The 13,139-nt window shown below is 35.5% G+C and overlaps 1 long non-coding RNA gene across 1 annotated transcript; it reads right to left on the bottom strand.

The window, feature by feature from the left end:
• Positions 1 to 11,782: 11,782 nt before the first annotated feature.
• On the bottom strand, positions 11,783 to 12,741 carry LOC140675863 (uncharacterized). Its single transcript, XR_012048495.1, has 3 exons — positions 12,605 to 12,741; positions 12,001 to 12,490; positions 11,783 to 11,862 (listed from the first exon to the last, which is right to left on the bottom strand). It is a non-coding gene; the product is annotated as an uncharacterized lncRNA (long non-coding RNA).
• Between the last annotated feature and the right edge of the window lie 398 nt (positions 12,742 to 13,139).

Genomic DNA, 13,139 nt, shown 5'->3' with positions numbered 1-13,139 from the left:
TTACCAACATTAAAAAAATCATACTTGAACAAATGTCCCGAGTGGGAAAGTATCGAATCAACAGATTTTTATCCCAATAATGAAAAATGGTAATTTATGCCAGCCAGTTAAATTACAAAGACACTATAATGATACAAAATACATACGCTTTTAACTCTCTTTTACATATAACTGCACACATGATAGGTGTCATACAGAGTACAAACGTATTGTACAAGATATGGATGATTCTTTCATGCAGTTAGCAACAAAAATTGTATTTAAAGGAAAAATAACTAAAAACGAGTACACTGAAAGAGCATCCATCCTCAATAATTTGTTATTATTCCAACAAACAAAGTACACTAGACATTTCCAATCGTTAGACGCTATGTGTAACGCTGCTCACCTAGCCGAATATACTTTCGCCTTGTAACCCAGTCTTTGCAGAAGCAAAAAATGGGAAATTTGTAATTACTCCAATGAGAGAAACTTCGCGACTATAAGTATTAACGTGGATGTCTTATTACATAAAGGGCTTGAAGATATCCAAGATGCCATTGATGACGTAATTATGTCGAAACAAACTTGCATAAAATATAATAATTCATGCTACATTGCAGAAAGATATGGTCCGCAGATTATAATAGATACAAGTATTTTAATAGACAAAAATTATTTAAAAAATATAGAATTAGAACCTAAAAGCTATAGTTTACATAGTATTGCAAAAAACATTATAATACGTGATAACAAATACGCATTAAGAGGAGTCGTCAATTACATAAATCATGCACAACATTACAGTTTTATTATTTACTAATGTCTCGTAGTATGAATATGACAACTTAAAATTAAAGAGAACACAAGTGTCTTCAACGAAATATATGATAGTGCCACACGTGTTAATATATGCACAAATAAAATAAAATACAGCTAATTTTATTTTTTATTTATCAGTTTTATTTTTAAGATATATTTATATATATATATATATATATATATATATATATATATATATATTCATTCATGTAAATTTATGTATATTTTTATTATGTTATATGTTTATAATAAATTATTTTTATGTATCCAAGAGTTGTGCGATTTATCAAGTCCCAGCCATTTCACAAAAACTTCATCGCCTTTTTTGCGTATCACCTTTTCCACGAGATACACGTCGGGATTAGCAACACGTTGTAGTTCGTATTCGTAGAATCCTCCGGCTACTGGATTTCTGCGCGAATCTTCGAGTAGATATGTCGCGGGATTAGTATTTTGTATTTTGACAATTTTAAACACTTCGGCTGACCAATTTGGTGTGTAATCTTTATCAAAAATGGTCTTGAATTTACTCACACGTATTGAATCACCCACTTTGAATCTCGCTGGAGCAGCAATTTTTACATTGTTGTATACTGTATTTAAAAGTCTATCAGCGATTGTTGGAGTGACATCGATAGGTCTCATATTGATAGTGTGATGTTTTCGCGCGTTATATTCTGCAACGAGTTGGGATAAAGCGTCGATCCACTTGTAATTACCATTTAGCGTAAACAATTTCCACATATTGTTCTTTAAAGTGCGGTTGAATCGTTCCACGATCGAGGCTTTCATGATGGAATACGTTGAATAATGATTAATGTTATGTTTTTTCATGAGTTTTTGCACATTTGCATTATAAAATTCCTTTCCTCTGTCTGTTTGAAAATTTTTCGGACATCTTCCACCATCTCGAATTAGTTTCGCAATCGTTTCAGACATTTTGTTTCCGCTCTTACTTTTGAGCAATATGGCCCACGCATACTTGCTCAACACATCGATAACAGTAAGTATGTAATTGAAACCTTTGTTGACTCGTGCATAAAGACGCATCTCAACCAGGTCTGCCTGCCACAGATCATCGAATCCGCGTACTATGACGCGTCTACGCAGAAAATTTTTTCTCGGAGCGTGCAATTCTTCCACGAGTTTCGCTTTTCAGAGTTGTTTTTCTTTTCTTGTATATTTGATCGTGGCATATTTCATAATAATGTAAAAGTTCATGTATAATTTTTTATGTATCTTTTCCTGAGTCGGATGTAGTTTGCACATGTGTCTGAAGCATTTTCGGCATTTCATGCATCATTATCTGAAGCGTTTGCACGCGCGTTTCGAGCGCAATAATTGTTTCCTCAATTTCTTTCTGTCTATTACTCAAAAGTTCAACACTCATTTCAACGTACCGTTTGTTAGCAGCATCGTTGTCATCTTCCGGTTGCGCTACACATCGTATCTTGCGCAACCTTGCGTCAAAACCGGCGCTAATCAGACACAGAGTGTTATCTCGCACATACGTTCTTAGTAATCCGTTCCATTCATAGTATGCATTATTCGACGTACCGAGCGATACTCCAAATTTATTAATTGACATTTCAATACGAAATGTTTTGACAGAATGACTAGTATCGTCAACATGTTTAATTTATAATAAGACCTGCCTCGCAAAACTCTTGGATAATTGACATAATTTCATTGCCATGAGCATTGTTAGCTGCTCGACGTGAAGCTTCCAGCAGCCGCAAACGATCTACCAATTCGTTGGGATCGTTTCAATGCACGTATTCAATATTATTCTCACTCAGTGTCATAGTGCGTGGTAGGTTTATACCTTTTCCAATTTTTCTTTTGATAGGAAATAATGAAGCGATTATATATTTATATTTGTATCCTTTGTTACCTAATACTGGATTATGCACACTGCTATCACGTCTATGCGCGTTTGTCGCCAGTAATATACTTTTATATTTATGCATATCGTTCTCTGTATATACAGCATCGTCGGGAATTCTCTTGAAAATTAATTCGTAGAGACCCGGCGTCCCCGCATATTTTACTCCATTGATAATTATATTATCATTCTTATCCATTTCGAAATGTTTATCGCCGAGTATCATTCCTTTGTCGGAAAATTTAACACCATATACGTAATCCATCTCGTTATTTACATCTTGACCCAAAATTGCTCCGATATATCTTTGTCCGAGCAAAACAAGATGTTCTCACAACATTCTGACTCTCGGATGTTTGTAATTGACGTTGAACCGACGTCACAACCGTTTCGGGTGTGGTCTCAAAAATTTCTTCGATGGAAGGAGACAAGATTATTTGAGGTTGTTGTACAGCTTTTATCGGAGTCGATTGTTTCATTCGCTTTGATTGATTTGGTGTAGAAGTTATCAATGAATCGTTTGATCGTTTTTGTCCTCCATTTGATTTTTTTTCATAAGTCAGTGTTTGATCGTTTCTGCTTTATGCTCTCTTCTTCTTCTCTGGGTATACCAAACGACTCCACTTTCGATGCATCAGATTCTACATCGATGGTATTCTCAATAATTTGTTTTAGAGGTTCAGTGATCGACTTAAAATGTTTCCAAAGCGACGTCTTCCTCAATTTTACCAGTTTTTAAAGCGTGATATTTTTTGCAAATTGATTCGCTCGTTTTTGCAATCTCTCACAATCTTTTCACGTTCATCATCAGCATCATTGTTGTTTATCATGATGGATATTTTGTAGACGTTGTTAGATTGATGTGTCGACAGCGACTAACCTCTACGGTATTGCAAATTCATTAAATCCTTTTCTATATCGTCCATTGGTCAGCGAGCTGTCTTTATCAATAACTACGAATCCATACTTGTGCTGCCAGCATTTCTGGCATAATGCGTGAAAATCGTCGTATGACATGTCAGTATTTACATGATCGTTGTACACATGTTTCAGGTTTGTACTATTCTGTTGAAATAAAATCAACAGATTCGCATTGTCGCGTATAAGATGCTTGGATATCTTGGCATACGTTTGACAAAGATAGAAACAGTCGACGCTCGAGTGTCGACCCATTGCAAAGTACTCTCTTATCGTATCTTGTTTATCGCACGCCACGTCATCAAAGATAAAAATGGAATTCGGAAGCGCCTCGCTTAGAGCAACGACTTCACTATTATTAGAAAATGTGGAATAACCAATTTCATCTATCGGTGTCAATAAATATTGATTTTTCGGTTGTTGAAGCGATTTTGAATAACAGGTTCTCAAAGCGAACACCGTACGGACTTTCAATTAGACTTATCAATACATTAGTTTTACCACAATTTGAAGGACCGCAAATAATACCTCGTATAGTAATTGGTAACATGTTTCCAAGTGCTTGCGTATTTCTTTTTCAAGCATTAGTCTATTATCAAAGTTTATAACTTTGATTATCGTCGCTTGCCGCACAAACCGCATTTTGAGAATGAGTCATGAGACCTATTTATAGATGTGCATCGAATCGAAATCGCTAACAGTATTGAAAATGTTTTTCTCATTATGTCGGACGACAGTCATATTTTCGAGCTTACCTCTGAACAGTTGCAATATATACCAAAGATTATTTTATTGAGACAGTTTAGCCGCTACGTGGAACGTCTGTGGGACAAACTTCCCGAACATATAAAGGCTGATTCTGAAGTACAATGATATCGTAGATGTTTGCGACATTATAATTTACCGTGGCAGTAAACACATATCGACGGTCCAGCACCATTTATTAAAGACTGCTACGAATGTCAGCGAGAATTATAAGAGGTAGTGGTCTATTGAATCGTGCGATAAACGCACTTCCTATCGAATTACATATTCCTGGATATCAGTTTTGCGGACCGGGAAGTCGTTTAAAAGAAAAATTGGCTAACGAGGCGATCGAGGTATCAATCCATTGGACGCTGCGTGTCGCGACCACGATATAGCTTACTCGCGAAGCAACGACCTCGGCGAACGACACGTTGCGGATCGTATACTAGCTGTGAAGGCGCGGGAACGTATTACCGCGAGGGATTCGACTCTTGGTGAAAGAGCGGCTGCTACGACTGTTTGGACGGCCATGAAGGCAAAAACGAAATTTGGTATGGGAATGAAGATGAAAAAATCATTCAAAAAGAAAAAAATGTTGAAAAAACGAATACTTCCAATAGCAAAGCGTGGTGGTATTTTACCGATTTTACCATTGTTGGGAGTAGTCGGTTCTTTGGCTGGTGGAGCAGCGGGAATCGCAAAGGCTGTAAACGATAGCAAGGCCGCGCAACGCCAATTCGAAGAAATGCAACGTCACAATCGTGCTATGGAAGGTCGTGGACTTTATCTCGCTCCGTACAAGCGTGGACGGTGGTTCTCAACGACTGCTAAGAAAAAAAACGTTAAAAAAACGTTAAAAATGCCTGCGGGTGTAACAACTAACGTACAATTGGAACAACTTATAAGACGTATGCGCATTCCTTTCTTTAGAGGTGTTTTCATGCGCAATAATTTACCGATAAGCGGCGTGCGACGAAACGAGAGCTACATTGTCAATTTAGACGACGTTGAGGCTCCTGGTACTCATTGGGTAGCATATGCAAAGAGGGGAGATAATGTTGTGTATTTTGACAGTTTTGGAAATCTTCAACCGCCCGAAGAATTGGTGCAATATTTTGGACAGAATGTAACAAAAATTGAATACAATCATGCGTCTTATCAAAATTATAATCAGAGTATTTGCGGACAATTGTGTCTACAATTTCTTCAAACGATTAAATTTAAAGCCTAACATTCTACTGTCGTGACTCAGTATTCGACATGTCACTGACACTTACGTTGACTGGTAAGAGTAGCATTCTTGCCGTAAGCTACTTTCCAGCCATAGATTTGAACGATGATGATTACGAACTTGGTTTAACGGATTTTGAAACTTATCATACGATACCGAACGTGAATTCCTCGAATAATAAATTTTACTTTGACAACGACGACACGGAAATTACGATTCCCGAAGGATCGTACGAATTGCATGGTATAAATGAATATCTAACGCATGCAATTTTACAATACGATTCCCACAACATTGTTAATAACAATGATGAGAAATATCCAATAGTGATTTGCGCTAATCATAATACGTTGAAAAGTGAAATTAAATGTATATACAGAATAAATTTTAATAAGCCTAACAACATAGGATCGTTGTTGGGATTCTCCAATCGTGTATTGCAGCCGCGGAAGTAGTACGAATCAGCCGATAAATATTATTAACGTAAAGATTATTCGTATAGAATGCAGTGTGACCGCTGGTGCATATAGCAATAGTAAGCGTGTACACACGATACATGAATTTTCTCCGAGCGTACCACCAGGATATAAGATATCGGAAACGCCCGCGCAAATTATTTATCTACCGATCGTCGTGCGAAACATTACTGATTTAACGATACGTGTTGTGGATCAGGAGGGTCGATTGCTCGATTTTCGAGGAGAGGAAATTACCGTACGATTGCACGTACGACAACGTCAAAAATAGTATGCTCGTGTTGAATGAAACGGAGCACGCGAGAGACAATATTTTTACGAGGGACAATACTTTTGCGAGGAGGCGAGCAGTGTCTGGTGACAATAATCAGATGTCTGGTTACGCTAAAAAGAAGCTCAGCGTTGAATCGTGAATTTTTAAAGTCTTTGGGATTTGTCGTACGAAATAATTGAAAGAATGATTGACATTTTGAACATTGGAAACGAACCGATCTTTGACGACCATATAGTAAAAATTGAAACTCATACGTACAATCCATACGCAAATACAACACTTGGATATAGCGATGAGATACGGATACCTATACAGCATCAGGATTTGTACACGTTGCCGTGCGAGAGTTTCCTTTACGTCGAAGGAAAATTGACGATAAGGGAAAAAGGATGAACTAATGATATTGGGAAATAATTGTGTTGCATTCATGTTTGATGAACTTCGATATGAACTCAACGGTGTGGAAATTGATCGCAACAGAAACGTTGGAATAATTTGCACGATTAAAAACTACATTTCCCTTACACACAAGACAAGTAAAATCTTGCACAATGCTGCGTGGAATATAGTTGCAAATAATGGTGAAGGTTACATCAATTTTTGCGTGCCGCTCAACCTGTTGCTTGGATTTTGCGAGGCTTATAAGCGCGTTGTGATTAACGCTCGTCATGAATTGATTCTAATACGTTCACGCAACGACAACAATTGTCTATTTGGAGCTCAGGCTGCTGAAGCTGAGATTGAATTACACAAAATACAATGGCGTATGCCTCACGTAATATTGAACGAAATTAGTAAACTGTCCTTGCTACGAGCGTTGGAGAGCGGTAAATACTTGAACATGAGTTTCCGCTTGTGGGAGCTATACGAATTTCCTTTGCTACACAGTACGACCAAGCATTCGTGGACTGTGAAAACTGCCTCTCAGCTGGAGAAACCGCGATACGTAATCTTTGCATTACAGACTGATAGAAAAAATGTCGCGTCGAAAGATATTACCAAATTCGACGACTGCAAATTGACAAACGTTAAACTCTATCTAACTTTGATTTTTATCTGTATGATGATTTAAATTTGGATTTTGATAAAAAGAGATACGTTATCCTATTCGACATGTACGCGAGTTTTCGTAAATCTTATTACGGATGCAATAACGATAATGTATTATTTACCATGGCAAAATTTCTAGAGTGCGGTCCTCTCACGGTCATTGACTGCTCGCGACAAAATGAGTCTGTCAAAAATGCTACCGTGGACGTAAGAATAGAATTTGAATGTAAGCTAGACGTACCCGCAAATATTACCGCATATTGCCTCATCTTATACGATCACATTGTCGAATGTAACCCGTTGACAAATGTTGTCCGCAAAATTACATGAATCAGGAATAATCCCCTCCAATGTTATAACATTATAACATTATAAAATTAGCGATACTCGATGATCGACATTAGTCGTCCGTCGTAGTTCTCGCCAATATCCTTTCATTATGGTTGTGCCAACGTTTATGGATCTGCAAGGATTTATCGTTGGAGGAAAGTTTATTGTGAAAGAAATTGCGATTCTGACAAAGGGTTCTGTATTCTCTCATTATATTTTTACGAGTCTTACACCATTCCGTTTGCTCAAGAGATCTGAGAGATTTCAAGTTGCATGGTTGATTGGAAAACATCACAATCTGCAATGGGAAAATGGAAACATTCCGTACTACAGGGCCAAAAGTTTAATCACCGACGCCGTGACGTTGAAAGATGCATCTTCTCGAGTGTATGTCAAAGGACATGAAAAACGAGAATGGTTGGCAAATTTACTGGAAGACGATGAGAGAATCGATCTTATTATCGAGACATTGGATAACGACTATGATGACGTTCCTGCTTTAGATAAATTAGATGCTACTCTGCGTTGTGATAGACATGTACGAAATTGTGCTTTACAAAATGTATTTAAATTATTCAATTGGTGGTCGAATCATCATCATAAAGGTTCGATCAATCCATATTTATAATAAACTATTGTTACAATACATGTGTATTATTATTATTCTGGTAGCAGGAACGATCTGCGAGTGGAGAGTACTCCGCTTCGGTCGAGCGTTCTCGACGATCGCCACTGCCGCAAGTAAATTCCCCCGTATCCAGATCATCCAGAACACGGAAGACAATCAAGTCTCGGGGTGGAAAGCGAGCCGCCTCCGACGAGGGTTTTCGTTGTCGACCGATCCTTCCCCGCGAGTTCTCCGCGAACCCTTTCCTAACCCGCAGGATGGAGGGATTCTCGACCGAATCGAGACTAGGTAAGGACTTAGGTAAGGATGGTTATCGCTCTCTGTCTAACGACACTCCCTACGAAGACGTCCGAATAAAATATTAATCTCTTCAATTATATGTTACAGATATCTAAGGCTCTGGGTATGTCAAGGCGGACATCGCGGACCTTGCCACAGGTGAGCGGATAAGGAAAAAGAAAAGAGAAAAAAAATAAAAGAAGAAGCTATAAGGAATACAAGAACGCCCTGGAGGAGGCGCGCACCGACGCAGGATAACCGGAACGCCCTGGGAGAGGCGCGCGTCGCCACAGGAAGAAAGAGAGAGCCCGATGTAGGCGTGAAGGAAGGATGACCTCATCAGATAAGTAGCACTAATTAGCCCGATAATTTCAGTATTAAAATTAGAATAGAAAGCTTGTCTCTATATTTACAGGTGTGTGGACACGAGAGATTAATGGCGAGAAGAATTGACACCGAGAAGATGACCGACGCCCGGAATGGACAGGGGCCGCGAACTGACACAGGTATGTATATTTCGAGTAAATTACACGTACACAATATGATTAATGATCACATGAATATATCTTAATAATAACGACAACGTTCTCACTTCACTAAATTATTATGTGTTACAGGAACCACTGGGGAACACACTGCCACGCGGTTGTATACGAAAATGTGGATCTACAATATTATTAGGATTATAACATTAGTTAATAGAACTTTTCTTTGACTATAATTTCACGCGCGGACAGGTTTCGGACGCTTAAACGATATTAGATAGGCGGCATTAATAATAATCTGATTGTCTGGAGAAGAAAAGATATAACGCTTACATTGTTGATAGAGATAAATTTACTGCGAATGAAAATTAAGATAAAATGTCTTTAAAAGTGATAGATAGAATTCGATATGGAAAAAAATGAAAAATATTATTTTCTAAATGATTTTTAAATAATTGCAGCTTTTTGCGAAAAAAATCGACATAACTAATTGCGAAATTATTTGATTGGTCTTTTGCAGCTTCAAATTTAAAATATTTAAATGATTTGTCATGTCAGTTATAAAAGCAAGTTCACAAAGAGGATCTAAATCTTCGGAAAAAATTTAAGTTCATCAAATTTTGCAGGAAATTCTTCTTGTAAGAAAAGGAAGATTTCTTTTCTTATTGCAAAGAATTTTTCTAAACATTTTTCTGCGCTAAGCCACCCAACTTCACAATACAGAGGTATATCTGTATAAGTTGCATTATGCTCTTCGAGAAAGTGTTGAAAGCTTACGATGAGAAAGAAATTTGTGACCGCCTTTAATTGTATTAACAATTTTTGTTACAATTTTCATTGCGGTACGTAGTTTTACAACTTTCTCACATAATGCTTCTTGGTGAATTATGCAATGAATGACAGGAAAATCAGTCTCAATATTATGGTAAAAAGCCATCGAAAGTATAAATTCTAAACACTTATTGTTTATACGTGTTGGGATACATATATACACACACGGCAGATATGTACAAGCGCGGATACATTCAGCTACCCAACCATAATTGAATTCTGTACATTGATAACGTCTACTGGTTCCACATCCGTATTCCCTTATTCGCTTTGTATATTTCATCCGTATGATACACTGATCTATCCAACAATCTTCTGAATCCACAAATCGAGTAAAACTGCGTTCATTGGAATAAAGTTCATTGTTAGGATACTCGAGAGGTGATTTATAATTATTACAAATTTGGACGGAAAATTTTTCTTTTGTAAATCGACCGGTCATTCTGTATAATCGCAATCATACACAGTCAACAGCTTCAAGCTTGGCGGGTGAAATGTTGCACATCTACATTTTGCATGCCTACTTCTCGATCGTGAATAAATTTTGGTATCGATATTCGTGAAAAAGTCTTCATTTTTCACTGTCATCGTCTCTAATAAGAGTGATTACATGTCTCCTTCACATGTTTTTCGAGTTTTCTTATGAAAGGCCCCATTGTAAGTAATATTGTTCTTCTGTCTTTGACAAAAACAGTCATAAGAAATGTCTATAAAAATAATAAGTTCAAATATTTATCACCACACATGCAAAATAATAGTTTATTTTTCAGACACAGATCTTAGTTTGTGCAACAGTCATAACGCGAAATTTTCTTTATCAGCTATAACAAGATCGTATTAAGGATGGTTATACACGTTCCTTCATAGATCACCACTAATAGTTTTATTTCATACATTAATCTTTCGTACAAAACGGGCAAAAATTACATGGCATTATTTGATAAGGATTCTATATCCGATTCAGACGAATCGGACGAAATGTTCATCAAGTCATCCATGAGCGCAAAGTTTTCTTTATCAGATATAACAAGAATGTCACAAGGATGATCGTAAGCTCTCGTTTTCTTCACCAGATATGACAAGATTATCACAAGGATGATCGCAAACTCTCCTATGATACACACTCCTCCCAAATATATATTTTAATCTCACATCTCCGTTCTTCTTCTAACTCGAGTATTACGTTTCATCTAAATCAGCATTTTTCAACATCTTTAGCAGAATGAATGTAGATCCAACTATACACAGAATACATTTTATAAAGAATAGGCGAAGAAAGAAATAATAAAAATCAGTAATAAAAAAGACAACTGTCGCTCTACACAGTATTCATACAGATAATTATAATAAAACGATTATTGAATCACGACACAATCAAATAAACATTAAACAGACATTGTATCGAACATTGATCAACATCGATTGAAACATCGATTCAACCATGTTTGAACCACTATCATATATCAAACGAACGTCGATCAACATCAAACAAACCTCGATCAACATTAAAACGAACTATGATCGGTTCGTAATCAGCTGTCATTGATCGACTACTTGTTTAAAGATGTTAAATATTCCACATCTATTGTCTGCTAAAAATGCAAACTAACAGAAAAATGCATCACGTACTGTAATATAATATTCACCACACAGATGTATACAAGGATAAGGTATATAATACTTGCTATAAGGAGAGGATAAAAAAAGATATACGCATATGTATTTTGACAATAGTTTATTATAAATATGGATTGATCAAACCTTTATAATAATGCTTCGACCACCAATTGAATATTTTGAATACATTTTGTAAAGCGCAATTTTTATATGTTTATTGCACACAATGCATAGTAGATTCGAATTTATTTTCAATCGTCCAATTTAAATAATATTCTATTTAACTTTCCTAAGATTAGTTCCTTAAATTCTAAAATAAATTAATATTATTTAGTTTATAGAATATGAATATAATTCCTGTGTTTTCTATATTATGCAACAAATATATTTTTGCATACTTCTTTATTTATAAAAAATATATAAAAATATTAGTATTTTTTAAACTTACCATAAAAACATAGATTTTCATTTTCTACACGTAAAGCAGAATTTTATTTTTATAAAAGATGTACTATCTGTAACAATTTTGTTGTTATTATTAATATCTGAAAAGAAACTAAGTATTAGTATTTTTTTTACAAATATCATATAACGTTAATAAATTGTAGCTAATGCTCATCGTTTTTGCTTCTACATTAAACAATATGTTTTCGTCTAATATATTTCTTCCAATATGTTTAGATGTACTCTGTAACTCTTTGTCATACAACACAAAATTTTGTTTCTGTGGAAGAGCTGGCAGAATTTTTTCTTGCGTAACACTATTTTTCTTTAAAGAAATCTACATCTTTTTTCAGAAGAGAAAGATAAATATTTTTTTTGGTTCTTATACGTCTTCTTTTTTTCTCGTTCTTGTAATTCATTTGAAGCGAGACCTGTATCATTATTTGATGTATCTTCTGCCAAAATTAATTTTTGTATACCTTCTTCGTAAGTATCTGAATAATATAAAATAAAAGTGTAAAAGAAGTTATAAAAATTATTAATAATATATGCAATATTACATGTAACTAATAATATATACAAATTTATGTTTTATATTATTCACTTACTCGCAATGCCAAAAATTTTTACTGGTAACTCCTTTCAATCTGACTTTTCTCATAGTATCTCTCTTGCCGTTATAGCTTTATTAATACGAAACTTTGTTTTAAAGTGACAAGGCCAAATACATGTAAACGTATCTGCGTTGTACCATGTAGCAGGTATTAGCTGCAAACTATCATTAAATTTCGCAATGATATATTTTTCGTTATCCATTTCTGTGTTGCGCAAAATGAACGAAGATCATGTAGAAATTATGTATACATATTTTATTATAAAAATATGTATATTATGTTACGCACAAAATTATATTTCATGACATGGTGATTTATATAAATCTTACATATTTCAATTTTGTACCAATAACACAAATTTCTTTATTTTTTGTGTAACATTTATATAATCAGAATATTATTACCATTTCATAATAAGCAGCAATTATTAGAAGAATTTTTACAATTATTAATAAATTTTCCATTTGATATTCTGAGATACTACGATTCAACATCAACGTTATCAAGTATTGGGCCATTCTTGTGTAAA

This window comes from Anoplolepis gracilipes, unplaced genomic scaffold, assembly GCF_047496725.1.
Source record: "Anoplolepis gracilipes unplaced genomic scaffold, ASM4749672v1 Contig24, whole genome shotgun sequence".
NCBI classification, from domain to species: domain Eukaryota; kingdom Metazoa; phylum Arthropoda; class Insecta; order Hymenoptera; family Formicidae; genus Anoplolepis; species Anoplolepis gracilipes.
The sequence above is the reverse complement of the archived record's forward strand: the minus strand, read 5'-3'. Positions and strand labels throughout refer to the sequence as shown.